The sequence below is a fragment of the Aegilops tauschii genome, chromosome 1 (assembly GCF_002575655.3).
Source record: "Aegilops tauschii subsp. strangulata cultivar AL8/78 chromosome 1, Aet v6.0, whole genome shotgun sequence".
NCBI classification, from domain to species: Eukaryota; Viridiplantae; Streptophyta; class Magnoliopsida; order Poales; family Poaceae; genus Aegilops; species Aegilops tauschii.
The window spans coordinates 315412002-315438250 of record NC_053035.3 but is presented as its reverse complement, the minus strand read 5'-3'; positions in this window follow the sequence as shown (position 1 = coordinate 315438250).

The window sequence follows — 26249 nt, the reverse complement described above, 5'->3', positions numbered from 1 at the left end:
TGATGATCGGACATGGTTTAGTTGATATGGATCACATGATCATTTAGATGAGTAGAGGGATGTCTATCTAAGTGGGAGTTCTTAAGTAATATGATTAATTGAACTTTAATTTATCATGAACTTAGCACCTGATAGTATTTTGCATGTCTATGTTGTTGTAGATCAACGACCTGTGCTACCATTCCTTTGAATTTTAATGCGTTCCTAGAGAAATCTAAGTTGAAAGATGATGGTAGCAACTACACGGACTGGGTCCGTAACTTGAGGATTATCCTCATTGCTGCACAGAAGAATTACGTCCTGGAAGCACCGCTAGGTGCAAGACCCGCTGCAGGAGCAACTCCGGACGTTGTGAACGTCTGGCAAAGCAAAGCTGATGACTACTCGATAGTTCAGTGTGCCATGCTTTATAGATTAGAACCGGGACTTCAACGACGTTTTGAACGTCATGGAGCATATGAGTTGTTCCAGGAGTTGAAGTTAATATTTCAAGCAGATGCCCGGATTGAGACATATGAAGTCTTCAATAAGTTCTATAGCTGCAAGATGGAGGAGAATAGTTCTATCAGTGAACATATACTCAGAATGTCTGGGTACCACAACCACTTGACTCAACTGGGAGTTAATATTCCTGTTGATAGTGTCATTGACAGAGTTCTTCAATCACTGCCACCAAGCTACAAAAGCTTCGTGATGAACTATAATATGCAAGGGATGGATAAGACAATACCCGAGCTCTTCGCGATGCTAAAGGCTGTGGAGGTAGAAATCAAGAAGGGGCATCAAGTGTTGATGGTTAACAAGACCACTAGTTTCAAAAAAAAGGCAAAGGGAAGAAGGGGAACATCAAGAAGAACGACAAGCAAGTTGATGCTCAAGTGAAGAAGCCCAAGTCTGGACCTAAGCCTGAGACTGAGTGCTTCTACTTCAAAGGGACTGTTCACTGGAAGCGGAACTGCCCCAAGTATTTGGCGGATAAGAAGGATGGCAAAGTGAAAGGTATATTTTATATACATGTTATTGATGTGTACCTTAGTAATACTCGTAGTAGCGCCTGGGTATTTGATACTGGTTCTGTTGCTCATATTTGCAACTCGACACAGGGGCTACAGATTAAACGAAGATTGGCTAAGGACGAGGTGACGATGCGCGTGGGAAATGGTTCCAAAGTCGATGTGATCGCCGTCGGCACGCTACCTCTACATCTACCTTCGGGTTTAGTTTTAGACCTGAATAATTGTTATTTGGTGCCAGCGTTAAGCATGAACATTATATCTGGATCTTGTTTGATGCGAGACGGTTATTCATTTAAATTAGAGAATAATGGTTGTTCTATTTATATGAGTAATATCTTTTATGGTCATGCACCCTTGATGAGTGGTCTATTTTTGTTGAATCTCGATTGTAGTGATACACATGTTCATAATACTGAAGCCAAAAGATGCAAGGTTAATAATGATAGTGCAACTTATTTGTGGCACTGCCGTTTAGGTCATATTGGTGTAAAGCGCATGAAGAAACTCCATGATGATGGGCTTTTGGAATCACTTGATTATGAATCACTTGATGCTTGCGAACCATGCCTCATGGGCAAGATGACTAAGACTCCGTTCTTCGAAACAATGGAGCGAGCAACAGACTTGTTGGAAATAATATATACTGATGTATGCGGTCCGATGAGTGTTGAGGCTCGCGGCGGGTATCGTTATTTTCTGACCTTCACAGATGATTTCAGCAGATATGGGTATATCTACTTGATGAAGCATAAGTCTGAAACATTTGAAAAGTTCAAAGAATTTCAGAGTGAAGTGGAAAAATCATCGTAACAAGAAAATAAAGTTTCTACAATTTGATCGTGGAGGTGAATATTTGAGTTGTGAGTTTGGTCTTCATTTGAAACAGTGCGGAATAGTTTCGCAACTCACGCCACCTGGAACACCACAGCGTAATGGTGTGTCCAAATGTCGTAACCGTACTTTATTGGATATGGAGCGATCTATGATGTCTCTTACTGATTTACCGCTATCGTTTTTGGGGTTATGCTTTAGAGACGGCTGCATTCACGTTAAATAGGGCACCATCTAAATCCGTTGAGACGACACCATATGAACAATGGTTTGGCAAGAAACCCAAGTTGTCGTTTCTTAAAGTGTGGGGCTGCGATGCTTATGTGAAAAAGCTTCAACCTGATAAGCTCGAACCCAAATTGGAGAAATGTGTGTTCATAGGATACCCAAAGGAGACTGTTGGGTACACCTTCTATCACAGATCCGAAGGCAAGATATTCATTGCTAAGAATGGATCCTTTCTAGAGAAGGAGTTTCTCTCGAAAGAAGTGAGTGGGAGGAAAGTAAAACTTGCTGAGGTAATTGTACCTTCTCCCGAATTGGAAAGTAGTTCATCACAGAAATCAGTTCCAGTGATTCCTACACCAATCAGTGAGGAAGCTAATGATGATGATCATGAAACTTCAGATCAAGTTACTACTGAACCTTGTAGGTTAACCAGAGTAAGATCACACCAGAGTGGTACGGTAATCCTGTTATGGAGATCATGTTACTTGACCATGACGAACCTACGAACTATGAGGAAGCGATGATGAGCCCAGATTCCGCGAAATGGTTTAAGGCCATGAAATCTGAGATGGGATCCATGTATGAGAACAAAGTGTGGACTTGGTTGACTTGCCCGATGATCGACAAGCAATAGAGAATAAATGGATCTTCAAGAAGAAGACTGACGCTGACGGTAATGTTACTGTCTACAAAGCTCGACTTGTTGCGATAGGTTTTCGACAAGTTCAAGGAGTTGACTACGATGAGACCTTCTCACCCGTAGCGACGCTTAAGTCTGTCCGAATCATGTTAGCAATTTCTGCATTTTATGATTATGAAATTTGGCAAATGGATGTCAAAACTGCATTCCTTAATGGATACCTTAAAGAAGAGTTGTATATGACGCAACCAGAATGTTTTGTCGATCCAAAAGGTTCTAACAAAGTGTGCAAGCTCCAGGGATCCATTTATGGACTAGTGCAAGCCTCTTGGAGTTGGAATATACGCTTTGATAGTGTGATCAAAGCATATGGTTTTATACAAACTTTTGGAGAAGCCTGTATTTACAAGAAAGTGAGTGGGAGCTCTGTAGCATTTCTGATATTATATGTGGATGACATATTGTTGATCGGAAATGATACTGAATTTCTGAATAGCATAAAAGGATACTTGAATAAGAATTTTTCAATGAAAGACCTCGGTGAAGCTGCTTATATATTGGGCATCAAGGTCTATAGAGAGAGATCAAGACGCTTAATTGGACTTTCACAAAGCACATACCTTGATAAAGTTTTGAAGAAGTTCAAAATGGACCAGTCAAAGAAAGGGTTCTTGCCTGTGTTACAAGGTGTGAAGTTGAGTCAGACTCAATGCCCGACCACTGCAGAAGATAGAGAGAAAATGAAAGTCATTCCTTATGCCTCCGCCATAGGTTCTATCATGTATGCAATGCTGTGGACCAGACCTGATGTGTGCCTTGCTATAAGTTTAGCAAGGAGGTACCAAAGTAATACAGTAGTGGATTACTGGACAGCGGTCAAGAACATCCTGAAATACCTGAAAAGGACTAAGGATATGTTTCTCGTTTATGGAGGTGACAATCATCGTAAATGGTTACGTCGATGTAGGCTTTGACTCTGATCCGGATGACTCTAAGTCACAAACCGGATACATATTTATATTGAATGGTGGAGCTGTCAGTTGGTGCAGTTCCAAGTAGAGCGTCATGGCGGGATCTACGTGTGAAGCGGAGTATATAGCTGCTTCAGAAGCAGCAAATGAAGGAGTCTGGATGAAGGAGTTCATATCCGATCTAGGTGTAATACCTAATGCATCTGGTCCAATGAAAATCTTTTGTGACAATACTGGAGCAATAGCCTTAGCGAAGGAATCCAGATTTCACAAGAGAACCAAGCACATCAAGAGATGCTTCAATTCCATCCGCGATCTAGTGAAGGAGGGAGACATAGAAGTTTGCAAAATACACACGGATCTGAATGTTGCAGACCCGTTGACTAAGCCTCTTCCACTAGCAAAACATGATCAACACCAAGACTCCATGGGTGTTAGAATCATTACTATGTAATCTAGATTATTGACTCTAGTGCAAGTGGGAGACTGAAGGAAATATGCACTAGAGGCAATAATAAAGTTGTTATTTATATTTCCTTATATCATGATAAATGTTTATTATTCATGCTAGAATTGTATTAACCGGAAACTTAGTACATGTGTGAATACATAGACAAACAGAGTGTCCCTAGTATGCCTCTACTAGACTAGCTCGTTAATCAAAGATGGTTAAGTTTCCTGACCATAGACATGTGTTGTTATTTGATGAACGGGATCACATCATTAGAGAATGATGTGATGGACAAGACCCATACGTTAGCTTAGCATAATGATCGTTTAGTTTTATTGCTATTGCTTTCTTCATGACTTATACATGTTCCTCTGACTATGAGAGTATGCAACTCCCGAATACCAGAGGAACACTTTGTGTGCTATCAAACGTCACAATGTAACTGGATGATTACAAAGATGCTCTACATGTGTCTCCTATGGTGTTTGTTGAGTTGGCATAGATCGAGATTAGGATTTGTCACTCCGAGTATCGGAGAGGTATCTCTGGGCTCTCTCGGTAATGCACATCACTATAAGCCTTGCAAGCAATGTGACTAATGAGTTAGTTGTGGAATGATGCATTACGAAACGAGTAAAGAGACTTGTCTGTAACGAGATTGAACTAGGTATGATGATACAGACGATCGAATCTCGGGCAAGTAACATACCGATGACAAAGGGAACAACCTACGTTGTTATGAAGTTTGACCGATAAAGATCTTCGTAGAATATATAGGAGCCAATATGAGCATCCAGGTTCCGCTATTGGTTATTGACCGGAGATGTGTCTCGGTCATGTCTACATAGTTCTCGAACCCATAGGGTCCGCACGCTTAACGTTCGATGACGATTTGTATTATGAGTTATATGTGATTTGATGACCGAAGTTTGTTCGGAGTCCCGATGAGATCACGGACATGACGAGGAGTCTCGAAATGGTCGAGACATAAAGATTGATATATTGGACAATGTTATTCGGACACCGGATGAGTTCTGGGAGGTACCAGATAAATATCAGAGTGCCGGAGGCTTATCGGAACCCCCTGGGGGAACTAATGGGCCTACATGGGCCTTAGTGGGGAGAGAGAAGGGCCACAAGGGGCTGGCTGCGCGCTCCCCCTTGGGTCCGAATTGGACTAGGGGAAGGGGGCGGCGCCCCCCTTTCCTTCCCTTCTCCCTCTCCCTTCCTCCTTCCCCTTTCCACCAAGTGGAATCCTACTAGGACTTGGAGTCCTAGTAGGACTCCTCTCCTTGCCACGCCCTACAGGGGCCGGCCGGCCTCCCCCTCCCCTCCTTTATATACGGGGGCAAGGGGGCACCCTAGAATACACAAGATCAATTGTCTTAGCCGTGTGCGGTGCCCCCCTCCACAGTTACACACCTCGGTCATATCGTCGTAGTGCTTAGGCGAAGCCCTGCGCCAGTAACTTCATCTTCACCGTCGCCATGCCATCATGCTGACGGAACTCTCCCTCGTCCTCAACTGGATCAAGAGATCGAGGGATGTCATCGAGCTGAACGTGTGCTGAACGCGGAGGTGCCGTACGCTCGGTACTTGGATCGGTTGGATCACGAAGACGTTCGACTACATCAACCGCGTTACTAAACGCTTCCGCTTTCGGTCTATGAGGGTACGTGGACACAATGTCCCCGCTCGTTGCTATGCATCTCCTAGATAGATCTTGCGTGATCGTAGGTAAAAATTTTGAAATACTGCGTTCCCCAACAGAAGCTGCCTTCTTGGATTTTCTGGCAACTGATTTCTCTCTGAAGGCTCGAGGGGAAACTGATTTCCTTGACTTTCTTTCCTTTCGGGTAGAGGGACGGTCCTTCTTCTCTTGAACATCTTGCTGGTCAACTCAATGTTTCTCTGTTCCACTTGATTTTTCTTTGCGGCCTTTGCATCGCACTTGGCCTTGGCCTTGGCTCTCTTTTCCACTTCTTCGGGAAAATTAGTAGTTGTTTTCAGTGAGTCAACGTGAGCATTTGCTGGAGGAGGTGGTCTGACTTTTTCATCAGCTGGACCGAGGCAGCCCTCAGCGATGCAGTCATTCCAGGGTGGAGTGAATGCAAACAAGATTTGATATTTCCTTCGGACATTTTCATGATTGAACCATTTCTTCACCCAGTGACGGTGAATCCTTTGCAGCCTGTTATTACTCTCGGTTGTAGTTTCAACTCCAGGTGGAGTTTTATAAGTCTCGGGATCAGACATCTCAGCAGCTGTGTTCCTTTCTCTACCGCGACCACCCTTCTTGGGATTTCCATCAGAAAATAAGGTCTTTGAATCGGTGATCTTTTCATCCTCGGGCTGACTGTGAGCCGAGGGAATATCATCTTCCTCTTCTTCAGATTCAGATTCTGACTTCTTCTTCGGCACTTTTGGTGGCTTCGATGATTTTGCAGCACCAGTCAACTTCTTTTGTTCGACCACAGGAGGCACCTGAGGCAGTTCTCCTTCAGAACCAGACTGCTCATCCGAACTTTGTGCCATGACGAATCCTGAGAGGAAAACACAATGAAGCGAGGGAAAACAGGAAAGGGTCATAAACATGCACAAAAGCATTTTTGACTGAAAATAGAAAGTTTTTTTCCGGAAGCAACAGAGGAATCCATGGGACACATTTAGGAAGATATCATCGATAGAATTTCAACATGCCATAAGGCAGAATAACAACTATCTAATCTTTCCAAACACTGCACATGAACCCTAGATTTAAACTAATGGTACGATGAAAAACTACAAACCATACAAGTCATGACTTAGAGAACCATAAAGATCTACCGAACGCAAAATAAACAAGAGAAAATATGCGTCGGTAAGAACAACCCTAGAACAGAGGATTGGACAGGGCTAGTTCCAGATCTGTGCGCCCTAGCTTGGTAGCACAAATCAACTACGGTAATGCGGAGGAGAGGTTGTACCGCACTGGCACGACCAACAACGGCGAGGCTTCACCAGAGTTGCACGGCGAGGCGCGTCGACGGTGTTGCTTTGAGCTCGGGCTGAGGCAGAGGGCGAGAGAGGGTTTGAGGATGAACTGAGGCAGAACGGAGGAAGAAACCGCTTCCTCTGAAATCTACGCCCGAAAAGCACGGGATGTTCCACATTCAATGGACGAGATCACGATCGTGAGATCGTGGGCACCTACCACGTCTCGTAGGAGACCCAAACCTCGCATACGGGTGGACCGAGTCGGTGAGTAGGCTGGATTGCTAAGTTCTACCTCCGTTTGATCCCCTATCGTCTCTAGTGGTCATATAAAGGAACACAAGAGGGTAACCACTTAGGGAACTAGGACCCGGTATCTGCTGATTCCACTGGAGTGACTTACTCTCGAACATGTGTCAACTGTTTCCTGCGAAATTCTCAGAAACTGAACGGAAAGGTGAAGGCTTTAAAGAAGGGCAAGCGCCAAAACAGATAAAAGTTCGAAGTTGATTTCATTCGCAACCAAGGACGTCGGATTGAAATCTTCTTCAGATCAAATTGCATGTTTATGATGGACAACAAAGATTTGACGAGAAAGAAATAGAGGGAAAACAGGGTCCAAATCAAAACATTCAGCCAAGCGAGAGAGAAGCACAAACTCAACGAAAAACAAAGATAACAAGTGTAAAAACACAAAGGACTGGCACCAACAATATAGATCTCTGGTCAAAGAATAAGCGTGTGGAATTCCTGAGATAATATCTTCAAGAGAGGATTAATTCTTTTTCACAATCCACACTTGCGTGGGCGACGAGGATCTCATTTGCTTCGTCTGAACCGGAGTATTCTTTCGGCGATACTTGCAAGGTACCTATGCACTTTGAGAGTAATCATATGAGCATTGAAGTTATTTCCAGAGATATGAGTATAATGATTTGAGGAGGTACACATGTACTCCTTCTGTCGAAGGTTTGATCGATTCCCATTCGAGAATGTTCCAGCGCCATTCTGTGAATGATAATCATTTTCTCGAGGAGAATTGCTCTACATATTCAAGTTGGCAGTGGCAGATAGATTTTCAATGATACACTTCTTCACGCAGATTTGCTTCTTGGGTGAACCAGACCTGCAGTTAGTACCAACATATCGAGCGAAAACCTTACCATTATGTTGTTTGAAGAATTTGTAGTTTGAGCCATCTGACTCATCAGAAGCAACAGTGGTGGGAGTATCATATCCTGACAGAATAGTAGGTTCGAGTGTTTTGCTTTTAGCAAGAACCCAACTCGTTCAAGGATATTGCTCGGAGTCCAGTAAGTTCCATCAACATTGAGTTTTCTTTCGAAACCCAATCCTTCCTCTCGAGAATTTTTGTGCAGTATTGACTTCTTGAGCACATCACAGAGAGTTTGATGCCCTTTTCGGCTCTTTAGCATTCCTGTCTCAAGCAAGTCCTTTAGCCTGCAAGTTTCTTCAGTAACACTAGCAAATACCTCGAGAGAGGGGTTAGAGATATCATTCGTAGTAGTTGCAATATTCTCGACGTTAGCATTAGAAATTTCAGCATGTGAATCAGCATTGCTACGTTTTAGGCATTTTAAGCATGGAGGCACAAAATCATCAGGAAGTCAAGTAGATTTCTCGGCGAAGAGAAACGCTTTCTCTTTCGCAAGTGCGTTATGAGATTCTTTCAGTGACTCGATTTCTTGATTCCTATTAAGGAATTCATCAGATAAACTCTCGAACTTGACTAAAAGAGAATCATATTTGTTGGAAAGATCATCAATAGTTGAAGAAAAAGCGACATGCTTTTCCATCAACTTTGGATTCTTCTCCATCTCTTCGACCAGTAATCCTTCGGCTTTCCTAAGATTCTTCTCAAGCATTTCAAGTTCATCATGTTGAGATTTTGCAATCTTCACCAGTTTAGCATAGGCAATATATTCAGGAGAATATCCATTCATAGATTTTTGGTGTTTAGCTGATACCTGATCCTTTGCCATGAGACAGAAAGAAATTGGTTCATCATCACTCGAAGCATCATCATCAGTATCTGTCTCGAGTGAATTCTCAGATGATTCATAGGCAATGAAGGCATTGCTCCTTCCTATGCTTTTGTAGAATTCTTCATCATCTGATTCAGAGTCTGTTGCCTCCTCTTCAGATTCTAGGGTCATATCAGCACATGCTCTATTCAACTGTGATATTTGATACGTCTCCAACGTATCTATAATTTTTGATTGTTACATGCTGTTATATTATCAATCTTGGATGTTTTACAATCATTTTATAGTCATTTTATATCATTTTTGGTACTAACCTATTAACTTAGTGCCCAGTGCAAGTTGCTGTTTCCTGCTGTTTTTTACATCGCAGGAAACCAATACCAAACGGAGTCCAAACGCAGCGAAACTTTTTGTGGATTTTTTTGGACCAGAAGACATCTAGTGGGCCGGAGAAGCACCTGGGGAGTGCCCCGAGGGGGGCACAACCCACAGGGCATGCCTGGATTGCTTATAGTCTCGTATTTCTTCTCCGATATTTGGGTTTTGTTTGGCCAACTTTGATCTATTTATCTTGCAATGGGAAGAGGTGCTTTGTAATGGGGTCGATCTTACGGTGCTTGATCCTAGTGACAGAAAGGGAACCGACACGTATGTATCATTGCTATTAAGGATAACAAGATGGGGTCTATTTCTACATAAATAGACCTTGTCTACATCATTTCATCATTCTTATTGCATTACTCCGTTTCTCCATGAACTTAATACACTAGATGTATGCTGGATAGCGGTCGATGTGTGAAGTAATAGTAGTAGATGCAGGCAGGAGTCGGTCTACTAATCTTGGACGTGATGCCTATATAATGATCATTGCCTGGATATCATCATGATTATTTGAAGTTCTAGCCCAACAGTAATTTGTTCACCTACCGTTCGCTATTTTTCTCGAGAGAAGCCACTAGTGAAATCTACGGCCCCCAGGTCTCTTCTTTATCATATTTTCCTTTGTGATCTATTTTATTTGCTTTTATTTTGAGATCTATTAAACCAAAAATACAAAAATACCTTGCTGCACTTTATTTTATTTGCGATCTATTTATCCAATCTATTACAACTTTATCCTGTCCTTTTGCCAATTTCCGGCGCCGTTACACGAAAGGGATTGACAACCCCTTTACCACGTCTAGTTGCGAGTATTTGTTATTTGTGTGCACGTGCTGTTTAGTAGTGTTGCTTGGTTCTCCTACTGGTTCAATAACCTTGGTCTCATCACTGAGGGAAATACCTACCGTCGTTGTGCTGCATCATCCCTTCCCCTTTGGGGAAATACCGACGTAGTTCTAGCAGACATCAAAAGGAATTTCTGGCGCCGTTGCTGGGGAGACATCATCAACATCTACCAGGTTCCTAATCAGAAATCTCATCTCCTTGCAACTTACATTATTTGCAATTTGCCTCTCGTTTTCCTCTCCCCAACTTCACAAAAATTTGCCATTTTATTCGTCCTCTTTTTCGTTCGGCATTTTCTTGCGGGATCTATCCGTGTTCTTGCTTTCTAGTCATAATGGCTAGCGTGACTATTTCTCCTGTTTCACCAGATTTTGAAGTTTTATACTTCAAGCAACGACAAGGAGAAAATTTGAAAGATGCGTGGTATAGGCTAACGGAATCCTATCATATTTGCAACCTAAAGGGGGACGCAAAGATTTTGCTTCGTAATTTTTACATAGTATTGGCTTTGCATCATAGACTACTCTTAGATTTTGCTGCTAAAGAGAATTTTATCGAGCTTGATGTTAATGTTGCCTATGAAATTTTAGAAGGAATTCTAGGGGTTCCACCTCAAAAGAAGGGGTTTTCTTTCACCCCAGTGGGAGTTCAAATGTTGGACAAACTTGGTGATTTACACAAACATATGGTTGAATTGCAAAATATAATGAACCCCTCAAACATCTTAATGGTAGTATCAATCGCATGAATACTTTGATTACTCTTTGCAATAAGCGGTTGGATGTTTTAGATCTCAAGATGGCTTCTATTCCTGAGAATTTGGGGAAGCGCAAAGAGCTTCCCGGGTTTGAGAAAGCCCTTACAAAAATTGCCAAAACCACGAATGAAAATACTTAGATCCTTGCTTTATGCATAGCTAGGGGCGTAAAACGATAGCGCTTGTTGGGAGGCAACCCAATGAATAAAATTTATTTTTGCCTTTGGCTTTATATTCTTGAGTGTTTGCACAATTATGCTACTGTTATGATTGTGTTTTTTGTGTTTTAATTAGTGTTTGTTCCAAGCAAAGCCTTTAGGATTATGTTGGGTGATAGTAGATTTGATCTTGCTGAAAAACAGAAACTTTGCACGCCAGTCACAGAATTGTTAAAAATCACAGAAGCATGATAAAATACCCATTCTTTTTGCAAAAGATTAATATACAAATTTCTCACGTGGTCCTAATTTTTCAGAAGTTTTGGAGTTACAGAAGTATTCTAAATATCCAGATTGCTACAGACTATTCTGTTTTTGACAGATTCTGTTTTCTTTGCATTGTGTGCTTGTTTTGATGATTCTATGGTTTTCTTCGAAGAGTTTTTGCCATAGAAAAGTTGGAATACAGTAGATATAATGCAAGAATAAAATATGAATTGGTTTGCTATAGTACTTATAGTAGTGCTTTGCTTTCTTATACTAACGGATCTCACGAAGGTTTTGTTGAGTTTCGTGTGATTGAAGTTTTGGGCATCTTACGATGGATGAAGGAATAAGGAGTAAGAAGATCCCGAGCTTGGGGATGCACATGGCATCCCAAGTTATTATCCAAAGAGAAGCAAGCAACTAAGCTTGGGGATGCCCGAGTGGCATCCCCTCTTTCTTCTAACGACCATCGGTATTTTACTCGGAACTATATTTTTATTCGTCACATACTATGAGTTTTGCTTGGAGCATCTTGTATGATATGAGTCTTTGCGCGTTTTACTTTTTGTTTCAAGTCTTGAATCCTTGCTGTACACACCTATTTGAGAGAGCCAAAATTATGCCATGACTTGTTAGAATTGCTCTAGTGCTTCACTTATATCTTTTTGAGCATGGTGTGCTTTGCTATGTTTGAAGAAATGCTCTCATGCTTCACTTAGATTTATTTGAGAGTTAGTAAATTTTTTAAGAAATTCTCTCTTGCTTCACTTAAATTAATTTGAGAGAAAGAAATATTATTCTCATGATCTTCACTTATATTTGTTTGAGCTTATCAAAAGCAACATATGAAAATGAGTCCCAAAGTCATAGATATCCAAGAAGGATATAATAAAAACTTTCATGAAGATCATTGGACAAAATAAAATTGATTCCTTGTAATAGTTTTGAGATATGATGATGTGATATGTGAGTCATGTTGGTGAGTAATTATGCTTTAGTAAGAATATTGGTGTTAAGGTTTGTGATTCCCTATGCAAGCATGAAAGTCAATAGTTATGCAATGAAATTATATCCTACTTGTGGTGCATTATCGGTGTTAATTGTGCTTAATGCTCGGCTATGAGATTTTTCGTTTCTTGGTTGGTCGCTTCTCAATCTTTTGCTAGCCTTCATTTTGCACTAAGTATGATCTCTACTTGTGCATCCAAAACACTTTAAACCAGTTTTGCCATATGAGTCCACCATATCTACCTACATGTGGTATTCTTTTGCCGTTCTAAGCAAATTTGTATGTGCCATCTCTAATTTTCAAAATAAATTTCTTTTTTGTGTACTCGTACCGCTCGCGAGGCGGTGAGGGGTGGCCGATATTTTCCATGCTAGATGTGTTATTCTCATGATGAGTGTTTATTCACTTGTCATTGCACGAGAGTAAGGCAAAGGTATTAGGAATGCCCAGTCCCGAAATGAAAAATGAATTTACTTTATGTTGTCAAATAATAAATTCCTTGGGAAGTGTTGGCATGGAGGGCACCTGTGGATACGGCTAGCCATGGAAAGTGGAAGTATGGTGGAAAAAGGAATAAACTTTATTTTTTCTTTGGGAACCGCCTATGATATATCTAGCATGGAAAGTGTGGGGAACTCTAAGTCGTTTTCGTCGGTGGGAAAAGCATCCCTCCCAAAATGTTTTTTATCTCTATGTTTTTCGCTTTGAGCTCTGGCGCCTCTACAAATCCCTACTTCCCTCCGCGAAGGGCTTTTCTTTTACTTTATGGAATTTTATTTTTAATTTGAGTCTCCATCTTCTCTTATAAAGCACCAACTAAGGGGCACTATGATCGTACTTGAGCATTGGGTGTAGCTAATATGCGAGTGTGTTTCATGAATGGATCAATGATTGAGCATAATGGGTTAGGGATAACTTATTTAGCATTGATATTTTCAAAGACATGGTTGCTTGTTGATATGCTTGAGTATTTAAGTTATCATTTCAAAACTAGACTATTGCTTTGAACCATATATGTAGCAACCCGACCCGAATGGATCAAGTCTCTGTGCTTAAGTGTCATCCCTGGATCGGTATGCTGACACACACAGTACTCGAGGATTTATAACAGAGGTAAATCACATGTATAAAGTAACGTAAATACTATTACCTCAATCCAAATAGCGGAAGTAACAAGGTTGTGGATTCCCATCAACACCAACGGCAAAGTTGAGTGTAGAAATCGCAACCCTAACGTATCACTTACTCGTCGTAAGATATCCTGCAACATGAAATGTTGCAGCCCGAAAACGGGTCAGCACATGGAATATGCTGGCAAATTCGCACCATAGAGAAATGATGAACAAAGGCTATCACTACATGCATATATGGCTGGTGGAAAAGCTCTATGGCTATAATGTTTTTGCGAAAAGCCAATCTTTTCCCTACTTCAAAGGAATAAATTTTATCTTAACTATCATGGTGGTTGTGAAACATTGAGATGGTTGACAGCACCTCAATCCCAATTAAGTATCATCATTAACCCAACAAAATTAATTATAAGTATCACGGTGATGAGATTCAAATGATAATCCAAGTACTAGATACTCAAGTTGTCCATAACCGGGGACACGGCTAATCATGATTAGTTTGTACACTCTGCAGAGGTTTGCGCACTTTTCCCCACAAGACTTGATCTCCTCCGTTGGATTACTCGCACTACATGGTGTTTGAGTAACGGATGACCAAGACACAGTCTTTCAGAAGTGTTTGCACCTTACGTATGGGTAGACAGTTACACCTACTTTCCCCTACATCTGCTAGTCTACCACTGTAAGAGTTCACACAACTTAGTCAACTATGCTAGAGCCCATAATAGCTTGCGGCTGCACACGGAAGTTTCTAGCATGAATAATCTCATGATCCCTTTGAACCTGGGTGGCGGTCCAAAAGAAAAATAGGCAATCCTGGAATACCCAGGTACCTCAATCCACCCAGATGTGAGTTTAAGTTGCCACCTTAAGTAAACCATTAATTAACAATCTCACATCTGTCATGAATTTCAATCAAACCCAATCCACGTCTACGAGCATAGCATGGCAATAATAAAAGCAACGTAGAAGTAACTCCCAAGGGTTTGATAGATAAAAACAGGTAATAGGTACTACCTCAACTACTTCCCAATACCCACAATTTAATTAGATCCTAATCATGCAATGTTTGAGGAAAACAGATCTAATGCAATAAAAACTGGGTATGAACGGGATATGATCAAAGTGTTACTTGCCTGCAATGTTGATGAAGATGATTCGCACTCAAAACTCTTGATAGATCTACTCGTCACACTCCGGTCAATCTATCGAGAGCAAGCAATAGTAACCACACATAAGCAATCACTCAAAAGATCGAGAAGAACGAAGAAGACACTTCGTAAAAACATCAAAACCAAGCGAATAACTCTTGCAACATAAAACAATTTCTAACAGTACCAAAATTATGTGAATTTGGCCTTATCAGAAAGTTTAGGTCAAGAGCTTCGGTTTGCAAAAAGAATCAACTCAAACGGAGTTACGGAACTCAAGTTATGAACAAAAGAAGTTTGAATACAAATCTGTTTGAATTCAAATTTTAAAACTTTCAAAACATGTTTAAGTTGTTTTACTGGATAGAGGGGATCATAACGAAGACGTGGGCGTTGGTTTCGTTGAATTTGGACAAACGAGTAAAAAGATGTGGTCGTTTGAAAATCAGGGACTAATCTGTAAATAAAATCATCACAAACGGGTCCCTGGCAGAAAACTAAAATAAAAGGAAAAGTCTAAATAGCGAACGCTCGCTAACTAGTTCTAAACAGAGAACGTTCATTGAATAGCTCTAACTAAAAAAAACTAAACCGTTTTTTTAAACAAAACCGAGAAAACCGGGGCGGCGGTTATACCGGTTCGCAAATAAAAAAAACCGACTAGATCTAATCCTAGTCGTCCATCCTAGATCGAACGGACGAGGGCGGCCGGTGGCTTACCGCGGCGGTGGGCGTCGACGTCGCCGGAGAAGACGACGGCGGCGGCTCGGTGATGAACGGGGCGACGGCTCCGGGCGTCGGCGGCGACTGCGGAGTAGCGGGGAAGGGGCGGCGCGATGCGGCGGTGACGGCGGTGGTGACGGCAGTGGCCGAGGGCGACGGAGGAGCGCGGGGCGAGGCGGCGGATCTCGCCGGCGGCGGCGGCTATGCGGGAGCGGGCGACGGCGGGAGCAGAGAGAGAGAGGGGGGGTCGGGGCGGAGCTATTTAAGAGGGGGGCGAGGAGGTGGCGTGGAGAAGGGGTAGGAGGAGGCCGGGGGCGACACGGCGTCCATGGCGGCGGCGGTCGGCGTGCGGGAGCCGGTCTCCTGCGGGAGATCGGGGACGGGGCGACGGGCGAGCTGGGCTGGGCCGCGGCCTGGCCTGGGAGCTGGGCCGGCCCAGTCGGAGGGGAGGTTTTTTTTAAACTCCGACAAACAAAATAAAAACAAATAAAAGTAAAAATATTATATAGGCATATAATATATCAAAATTTTCAGAAAAAGATTTCCTACAGCATGAACATTTTTCTAAAGTCAAATAAAGTCCTCAAAAATTCAAATAAATCAAACAGTGCTTCTGCCTTAATAAAATCCAATAAAAATCATTTTAAAAATACCAAAATGATTTCAAATTTATTTCTCTCCAATTTTCTGATGTAGGGAATCATGTTACCCTATTTTCTGTATATTTTGTTTTTTGGAGAAAAATAATTTGAATAAAACTCAAATAACTCCAATATTGAAAAATAATTTCAATGGGACTTTGAATAAATCCTTTGAAACTCCCAACTCATGTTTCATTTGTTTTGAAGAAGTCATTTTATCTTCTCTCGTGAAAATCATTGAGTTGCATAAAGTTTCAGAAATGGGAAATATTTTCAAATGAAATTCAAATATTTTCAACACCCCTTGTCATTTAAATAAATGGAAGAAGTCATGTCATCTTCTCTCCAGGGTTTTGTGGTGAAAAGAATTTGAATTCATGGAGATCATAAAAGCAAAAATGAAAGTTTGGGAAAGTCCTTTTATTCCCTCTCATTTAACTTTCAAAAGATTTCGAATTCCACTCACTTTCAATCAATCAATCAAACAATCAATCCAATCTATCTATTTATTATAACATTCCAAAATTTAGAATTTTGGGATGTTACAAACCTACCACCCTTAAAATGAATCTCGTCCTCGAGATTCGGAGAGGCTAGAAAGAAATAGGTTAGGGTTTGGGCTCTTCTCAAAATCCATCGATCATCACCGGGGTCTGGGGTGCTACCACCCTTAGAATCATTGTTACGGTTCCATCAAAACTCGTATACTCCATCCTTGTTGTTGACAGTGTCAGTCTTCTCAGATTCTCGGAAAAATTCCTTCTCTGGCTCTTTGGGTAGCGGCATAACCTTTTCCTCAATTCTTCTGTCCTTTCATCTTGGTAAAGTTCTTCCATGACTGGGTCTTCTTAGCTGACGGGTCAGGCGCCAATACTAAACAACTATCGATATCTCATGGTGGTCAACAATTTACGGTTTCTCCTGCAGGAAATGGGTCTGGGTTGAACCTCACCGTATAACCTACGGTTGGCAACAACTGCCGTGTACAAGGGAAACATTCTTATACCATTCTAAGGTTCAAGCAAGGTTTAATACCGTCGTCTCTCTACTATAGGTAGGTCACTCAGATTTACCATCCCGTATAGCAAAGCGAATAATAAGAGTAAGTCGGTATGGTGATCAATCCATCCCGCACCCAAATCCTTACCTTGTATATGGTTTAGCGAATCTCGCATTCTAACACTCGGTCATCCTCACAAGCATTGCAGAATTTCTCTTGTCGACGAACCAAGTTCGGAAAAATCTAATGATTCTGCAAGCCAAACAAACATCTATCGTTTCTTCACAACTCTCAGGTTTTGCGTTACTCCTATAAAATCGTCTGTCGATAAAATCGTAACTTCTTCCAGGGTTTTCCCTTCAGCAAGAATGTGCTTGCTTCTTGGCAGGTCCTGGGGCCTGTGGGTTATGGCCCATCTCATCACTGGTAAACCTTGAACTTATCATTGGGGAAACTGATCATTACTCCAACATCCAACTTCCTAGTATTCTTAATTCCATCCAATTGTACTGTCTTCCTTCCTTCTATTGGCTCCAAACTAGGACATGATTACTTAGACTCATCATGGAATTCCATTGATCCATATTTCCAACATCATACCTCCTTTATATCCAATAGTAATTCATCTCTTCATCCTCGTGGATATCCCACATACTGAGATAAAACTTATACTTATGAAGTCCATACTCCACTTCGTGGAACATCATTATCCTTTCCAGGGTCAAGCGTCCTTACTGGGGAATATTGGCCATCTCTGCATGGCACTTCTTCAACTGGGAAACATGAAACACATCATGAACTCATGACAGTCCTTCGGGTGACTCCAGCTTGTTGGCCACTTCTCCCATACGCTCCAAAACTCGGTATGGTCCTACAAATCTCGGGGCTAACTTTCCCTTAACTCCAATAGTTTAACTCCTCGCAGAGGGAACACGCGAAGACATGCTCTGTCTCCAATTTCATAGACTACCTCCTTTACATCCAATAATACTCCATACCCTCATATTCTTGGGGTATCCAACATGTCGAGATAAAACTCATACTTATTTTGTTTGAAATCCACTTCGTGGAATATCATTACCTTTTCCAAGGGTCAAGTTTCTTCCCAGGGTACTACCACCCTTAAAATGCATAATCTTCCATAGACCATATTTCTCATATCCTCGAAAATGGTCAAAATCTTTCTTCATAGAGTAACAACTCATAGAATCCAAATCAATACCAATGATGCTAACTTTATTGATTCTCAAATTATTACAATCTCCTGCATTCCATTACATGTCTCAATCCGACACCTCACTAATGAAAGAAATGTCCACACTACTACTACATTTCTCGTTGCACTCAACTATTTATCACAAGTCTCCGTCTCCTTGGGGCATTCTCTGGCAAAGTGCCCTGCTTCATCACAATGGAAACATATTACTTCTGACATATCTCGGGGTTTCCTTGTGATTATATAGCCTCCTGGGGTCCTCATCTTCCCTTTTGGGCAATCATTGTGGTAGTGTCCTGAATTTTTGCACCTAAAACATGTGATATGGCTCAGGTCTCTCTTTGTAGAAATTGGGTTGTTCCTGGGATCCAATCTACTTCTCTTCCTAGACTTTTCCGTTCCAATCAGGGCTTCTATTTCCTGTGGGTCATACTCTACTTCCTCTGTCGGGAATTCCACTAAATCCCCATTCAGATAATTTTGGGAGATGTGTCCTTCTTCTCCACATGAATAGCATGACTTGGTGCAGAGTTTATTTGGTTCTTCTTTGGGTGTGTCCTCCACCCCTTCCTTCATCACAGATTCCTCTAACATTTCCATGAGGGCTCTTTTCATTGCTTCTTTCTTCTGCTGGACGGTCCTTTGTACCACGGGGTAGATGTGACACTGAGCAGGGTAGTGGGTAGTCCCTTCACACAAGAAACAAGTGATCTGCCTAGTTGGGCATTCTTCAACTGGGTGACTTCCTTCACAATTAGGGTATTCATCCTTGTGTTCCTTATGGTTGTGTCCTATTTCTCCACAAGGCTTGTATGCACAAGGTTTCTTCATATCCTTTCCATAAGGCTTCAATTTCTGGGACACAAGACGAGATCTTTGTAGAGTCCACTTAAATTCTTTCCAAGTGGTTACTTCTTGCCATCCATTGATGGTTTGGTACATCCTCCACCAAGTAGCAGCACCTCTTTCAAAACATTGAAGAGCATGCCGGGTCATATCCTTTCCGACTATAGGGTTATTCTTCATGTGATCCTCCATGTTCTGAATCCATCGGTCCGTCTCCAATTGACTCATCGGTCCAGAAAATTACAAACTCATCTCCATTCATCCTCTGTTGGGTCCATGGGTTTGGGGTGAGATAAGAGAGGTCGAGAGGGATGCAAACAAAATTTTGAAAGACAGATTTTTATTGTGGCTGTCGGAAAAACAACAAACAAATGACAGCTCACAAACGTCGCATCTAACATAGGCATAACAGGGGTTTGGTCTTCTAAAGGTCAATAAATCTTCAACGTCGCCAAACTCTTCAAGTCTTGTTCATGCCTCCAATGGCTTCTTCCGATCATGCTTGTCCTTCTCAAGTTCTTTTGCCAATTCATCTCTGTTGACGCGAAGTCTCTCATGACGTCCTTTAATATTTCTGGAGTTGCGCTCCAACTTCTGGGTCTCAACATCCTTGACATGAACCCTGATCCTACTGTCCTTCAGTTCCTGACGAGTCTCCGTTATCTCGAGGTTTTGCTTTCCCAGCTTGGCTACTTTCAGTTTCTGGGTTCTGAGTTCTTCACGAAACACTTCTTTGTCAAATACAGCTTCCTGCAGGTCCATCCTAAACTTCTTGGTGTAATGCTCCAGACCCTGGTGATACACCAGCTAAGGTTAAAACTTCGTCTTGCTGATAGGTGCTCCATCAGTTTTCTACCATCCAATCCCTCCATGCATTTGCATGCTTAAGTCCGCACGGTGACAATAGCATAAGCGGACGATAACATCATGGATAGCCGTGTTTATGCCCATGTTACTGCCATGAGCTTTCATTCCATAACTGATATCTCCTGTCTTTGGGTTTTCTTGACAAAACTTTGAGTTTCTAACTCTCCATGTTTCGGATCTTTCTCCGATACGCCTTGCTCTAGAGTATTGACAGCTTCCATAGTCTGCCACGTTCCATAAGGGTAACCTTCCTAGGTCAAATCTGGGAATTCTTCAGAGCCTACAAATTCTCCCAGTCTTCGGAGTCTTCAACCGTTGTAGTTTCCATGCACGATAAAATCTTCTTCATTCCGACTGGTCTTAGTTGTCCGATATCCTGTACTTCTTGGAGTGGTCTCATCAGTCGAATCTTCGAGTGGTCAAAAGGGGAAAGGGTATGGTCTCACTAAAGGGAATATTTGAATAAGACTCGGAAAAGAAGAGAGGTAAAAGATCTTTTTGAAAAGGAAAGTTTTTGAGAAAATCCTTCCTATGGGCTTGCCAGTTTCTAGGGTCACGTCCTACAGTCAACATGTGCTCTGATACCATCTTGTAGCGACCCGACCCAAATGGATCAAGTCTCTGTGCTTAAGTGTCATCCCTGGATTGGTATGCTGACACACACAGTACTCGAGGATTTATAACAGAGGTAAATCACATGTATAAAGTAACGTAAATACTATTACCTCAGTCCAAATAGCGGAAGTAACAAGGTTGTGGATTCCCATCAACACCAACGGCAAAGTTGAGTGTAGAAATCGCAACCCTAACGTATCACTTACTCGTCGTAAGATATCCTGCAACATGAAATGTTGCAGCCCGAAAACGGGTCAGCACATGGAATATGCTGGCAAATTCGCACCATAGAGAAATGATGAACAAAGGCTATCACTACATGCATATATGGCTGGTGGAAAAGCTCTATGGTTATAATGTTTTTGCGAAAAGCCAATTTTTTCCCTACTTCAAAGGAATAAATTTTATCTTAACTATCATGGTGGTTGTGAAACATTGAGATGGTTGACAGCACCTCAATCCCAATTAAGTATCATCATTAACCCAACAAAATTAATTATAAGTATCACGGTGATGAGATTCAAATGATAATCCAAGTACTAGATACTCAAGTTGTCCATAACCGGGGACACGGCTAATCATGATTAGTTTGTACACTCTGCAGAGGTTTGCGCACTTTTCCCCACAAGACTTGATCTCCTCCGTTGGATTACTCGCACTACATGGTGTTTGAGTAACGGATGACCAAGACACAGTCTTTCAGAAGTGTTTGCACCTTACGTATGGGTAGACAGTTACACCTACTTTCCCCCACATCTGCTAGTCTACCACTGTAAGAGTTCACACAACTTAGTCAACTATGCTAGAGCCCATAATAGCTTGCGGCTGCACACGGAAGTTTCTAGCATGAATAATCTCATGATCCCTTTGAACCTGGGTGGCGGTCCAAAAGAAAAATAGGCAATCCTGGAATACCCAGGTACCTCAATCCACCCAGATGTGAGTTTAAGTTGCCACCTTAAGTAAACCATTAATTAACAATCTCACATCTGTCATGAATTTCACTCAAACCCAATCCACGTCTACGAGCATAGCATGGCAATAATAAAAGCAACGTAGAAGTAACTCCCAAGGGTTTGATAGATAAAAACAGGTAATAGGTACTACCTCAACCACTTCCCAATACCCACAATTTAATTAGATGCTAATCATGCAATGTTTGAGGAAAACAGATCTAATGCAATAAAAACTGGGTATGAACGGGATATGATCAAAGTGTTACTTGCCTGCAATGTTGATGAAGATGATTCGCACTCAAAACTCTTGATAGATCTACTCGTCACACTCCGGTCAATCTATCGAGAGCAAGCAATAGTAACCACACATAAGCAATCACTCAAAAGATCGAGAAGAACGAAGAAGACACTTCGTAAAAACATCAAAACCAAGCGAATAACTCTTGCAACATAAAACAATTTCTAACAGTACCAAAATTATGTGAATTTGGCCTTATCAGAAAGTTTAGGTCAAGAGCTTCGGTTTGCAAAAAGAATCAACTCAAACGGAGTTACGGAACTCAAGTTATGAACAAAAGAAGTTTGAATACAAATCTGTTTGAATTCAAATTTTAAAACTTTCAAAAACATGTTTAAGTTGTTTTACTGGATAGAGGGGATCATAACGAAGACGTGGGCGTTGGTTTTGTTGGATTTGGACAAACGAGTAAAAAGATGTGGTCGTTTGAAAATTAGGGACTAATCTGTAAATAAAATCATCACAAACGGGTCCCTGGCAGAAAACTAAAATAAAAGGAAAAGTCTAAATAGCGAACGCTCGCTAACTAGTTCTAAACAGAGAACGTTCATTGAATAGCTCTAACTAAAAAAAACTAAACCGTTTTTTTAAACAAAACCGAGAAAACCGGGGCGGCGGTTATACCGGTTCGCAAATAAAAAACCCGACTAGATCTAATCCTAGCCGTCCATCCTAGATCGAACGGACGAGGGCGGCTGGTGGCTTACCGCGGCGGTGGGCGTCGACGTCGCCGGAGAAGACGACGGCGGCGGCTCGGTGATGAACGGGGCGACGGCTCCGGGCGTCGGCGGCGACTGCGGAGTAGCGGGGAAGGGGCGGCGTGATGCGGCGGTGACGGCGGTGGTGACGGCAGTGGCCGAGGGCGACGGAGGAGCGCGGGGCGAGGCGGCGGATCTCGCCGGCGGCGGCGGCTATGCGGGAGCAGGCGACGGCGGGAGCAGAGAGAGAGGGGGGGTCGGGGCGGAGCTATTTAAGAGAGGGGCGAGGAGGTGGCGTGGAGAAGGGGTAGGAGGAGGCCGGGGGCGACACGGCGTCCATGGCAGCGGCGGTCGGCGTGCGGGAGCCGGTCTCCTGCGGGAGATCGGGGACGGGGCGACGGGCGAGCTGGGCTGGGCCGCGGCCTGGCCTGGGAGCTGGGCCGGCCCAGTCGGAGGGGAGGGTTTTTTTTAAAACTCCGACAAACAAAATAAAAACAAATAAAAGTAAAAATATTATATAGGCATATAATATATCAAAATTTTCAGAAAAATATTTCCTACAGCATGAACATTTTTCTAAAGTCAAATAAAGTCCTCAAAAATTCAAATAAATCAAACAGTGCTTCTGCCTTAATAAAATCCAATAAAAATCATTTTAAAATACCAAAATGATTTCAAATTTATTTCTCTCCAATTTTCTGATGTAGGGAATCATGTTACCCTATTTTCTGTATATTTTGTTTTTTGGAGAAAAATAATTTGAATAAAACTCAAATAACTCCAGTATTGAAAAATAATTTCAATGGGACTTTGAATAAATCGTTTGAAACTCCCAACTCATGTTTCATTTGTTTTGAAGAAGTCATTTTATCTTCTCTCGTGAAAATCATTGAGTTGCATAAAGTTTCAGAAATGGGAAATATTTTCAAATGAAATTCAAATATTTTCAACACCCCTTGTCATTTAAATAAATGGAAGAAGTCATGTCATCTTCTCTCCAGGGTTTTGTGGTGAAAAGAATTTGAATTCATGGAGATCATAAAAGCAAAAATGAAAGTTTGGGATAGTCCTTTTATTCCCTCTCATTTAACTTTCAAAAGATTTCGAATTCCACTCACTTTCAATCAATCAATCAAACAATCAATCCAATCTATCTGTTTATTATAACATTCCAAAATTTAGAATTTTGGGATGTTACAATATAAAAGTCCAAATGTCCATGCTATAAAGAAAAGAATATGTGATGAACATGTTGGGCAGCATTCCACATCAAAAATTCTGTTTTTATCATTTACCTACTCGAGGACGAGCAGGAATTAAGCTTGGGGATGCTGATACGTCTCCAACGTATCTATAATTTTTGATTGTTCCATGTTGTTATATTATCATTCTTGGATGTTTTACAATCATTTTATAGTCACTTTATATCATTTTTTGGTACTAACCTATTGACATAGTGCCCAGTGCCAGTTGCTGTTTTCTGCATGTTTTTTACATCGCAGGAAATCAATACCAAACGGAGTCCAAATGCAGCGAAACTTTTTGTGGATGTTTTTGGACTAGAAGACATCCGGTGGGCCGGAGAAGCACCTGGGGGGGTGCCCCGAGGGGGGAACAACCCACAGGGCATGCCTGGAGGCCCAGGCGCGCCCAGGTGGGTTGTGCCCACCTCGGTGGCCTCCTGCACCGCCTCTTTGCTCTATAAATACCCCAATATTCCAGAAACCCTAGGGGGCTCGACAAAAATCAATTCCAGCCTCCGCAAGTTCCCGAAACACCAGATCCAATCTAGACACCATGACGGAGGGGTTCATCATGTCCATTGGTGCCTCTCAGATGATGCGTGAGTAGTTCATTGTAGACCTACGGGTTAGTAGCTAGATGGCTTGCTCTCTCTCTTTTGATTCTCAATACAATGGTCTCTTGGAGATCCATATGATGTAACTCTTTTTGCTGTGTGTTTGTTGGGATCCGATGAACTTTGAGTTTATGATCAGATCTATCTTTTATCCATGAAAGTTATTTGAGTCTTCTTTGATCTCTTATATGCCTGGATTGCTTATAGTCTCGTATTTCTTCTCCGATATTTGGGTTTTGTTTGGCCAACTTTGATCTATTTATCTTGCAATGGGAAGAGGTGCTTTGTAATGGGGTCGATCTTACGGTGCTTGATCCTAGTGACAGAAAGGGAACCGACACGTATGTATCATTGCTATTAAGGATAACAAGATGGGGTCTATTTCTACATAAATAGACCTTGTCTACATCATGTCATCATTCTTATTGCATTACTCCGTTTCTCCATGAACTTAATACACTAGATGCATGATGGATAGCGGTCGATGTGTGGAGTAATAGTAGTAGATGCAGGCAGGAGTCGGTCTACTAATATTGGACATGATGCCTATATAATGATCATTACCTGGATATCGTCATGATCATTTGAAGTTCTATCAATTGCCCAATAGTAATTTGTTCACCCACCATTTGCTATTTTTCTCGAGAGAAGCCACTAGTGAAATCTACGGCCCCGGGGTCTCTTCTTTATCATATTTGCCTTTGCAATCTATTTTATTTGCTTTTATTTTCAGATCTTTTAAACCAAAAATACAAAAATACCTTGCTGCACTTTATTTTATTTGCGATCTATTTATCCAATCTATTACAACTTTACCCCGTCCTTTTGCCAATTTCTGGCGCCTTTGCCCAAAAGGGATTGACAACCCCTTTAACACGTTGGGTTGCGAGTATTTGTTATTTGTGTGCAGGTGCTGTTGACGTAGTTTTGCTTGGTTCTCTTACTGGTTCGATAACCTTGATCTCATCACTGAGGGAAATACCTACCGTCGCTGTGTTGCATCATCCCTTCCTCTTTGGGGAAATACCGACGTAGTTCTAGCAGACATCATTATTCTCCTCATGTTTGATTCGATGGTTGCTTATTTTCACGTCAGTGACTGGTCTCTTCGAAGAAGATGCGGAAGATTCATTTTCCTTTGAGAGCTTAGTGTGACGATCCATTCGTGTGAATCCACTACAGTGAAGATATTTCTATCTGTTGCCGGGTTTTCCTTCCCAACAAGGACAATCTGCTATGAGATGATCGAATTGTTTGCACTTGAAGCACTTCATTTCTTTCGGAGGTAACCTTCTTGATGATTCAGGCAAATCAAGTTCATCATCATTCATGAGGCATATATTTTGTCTTCTAAGATCACTCAGCCTGTCTGTTAGCATCTCTAGTTCTCTGGTAATGGTGTGTTGATTCTCAACATCTCCTTCTAAACTGCCATAATGTGAGAGAATTTCCCCTTCACTTTTTGAAGAAGATTCTTGATCCGCATTTTCCCGTTCCATCTTTTCTTCATGAATTGACAACAGCGTCATGACCTCAACATAGTGAAGTTCTTCATAGTCTGGTCTTCGCTTGATTTCAGCGATGATGGGATCAAAGGTTTCATCAAGGGCACTCAGAAGCTTGTTGACCACATCTCTATCGGTGATATCAGTTACTCCTCGCTGATGAAGTATTTCGACAATGTTTGTCAATCGATCAGTGAGTTCCATAGCACTT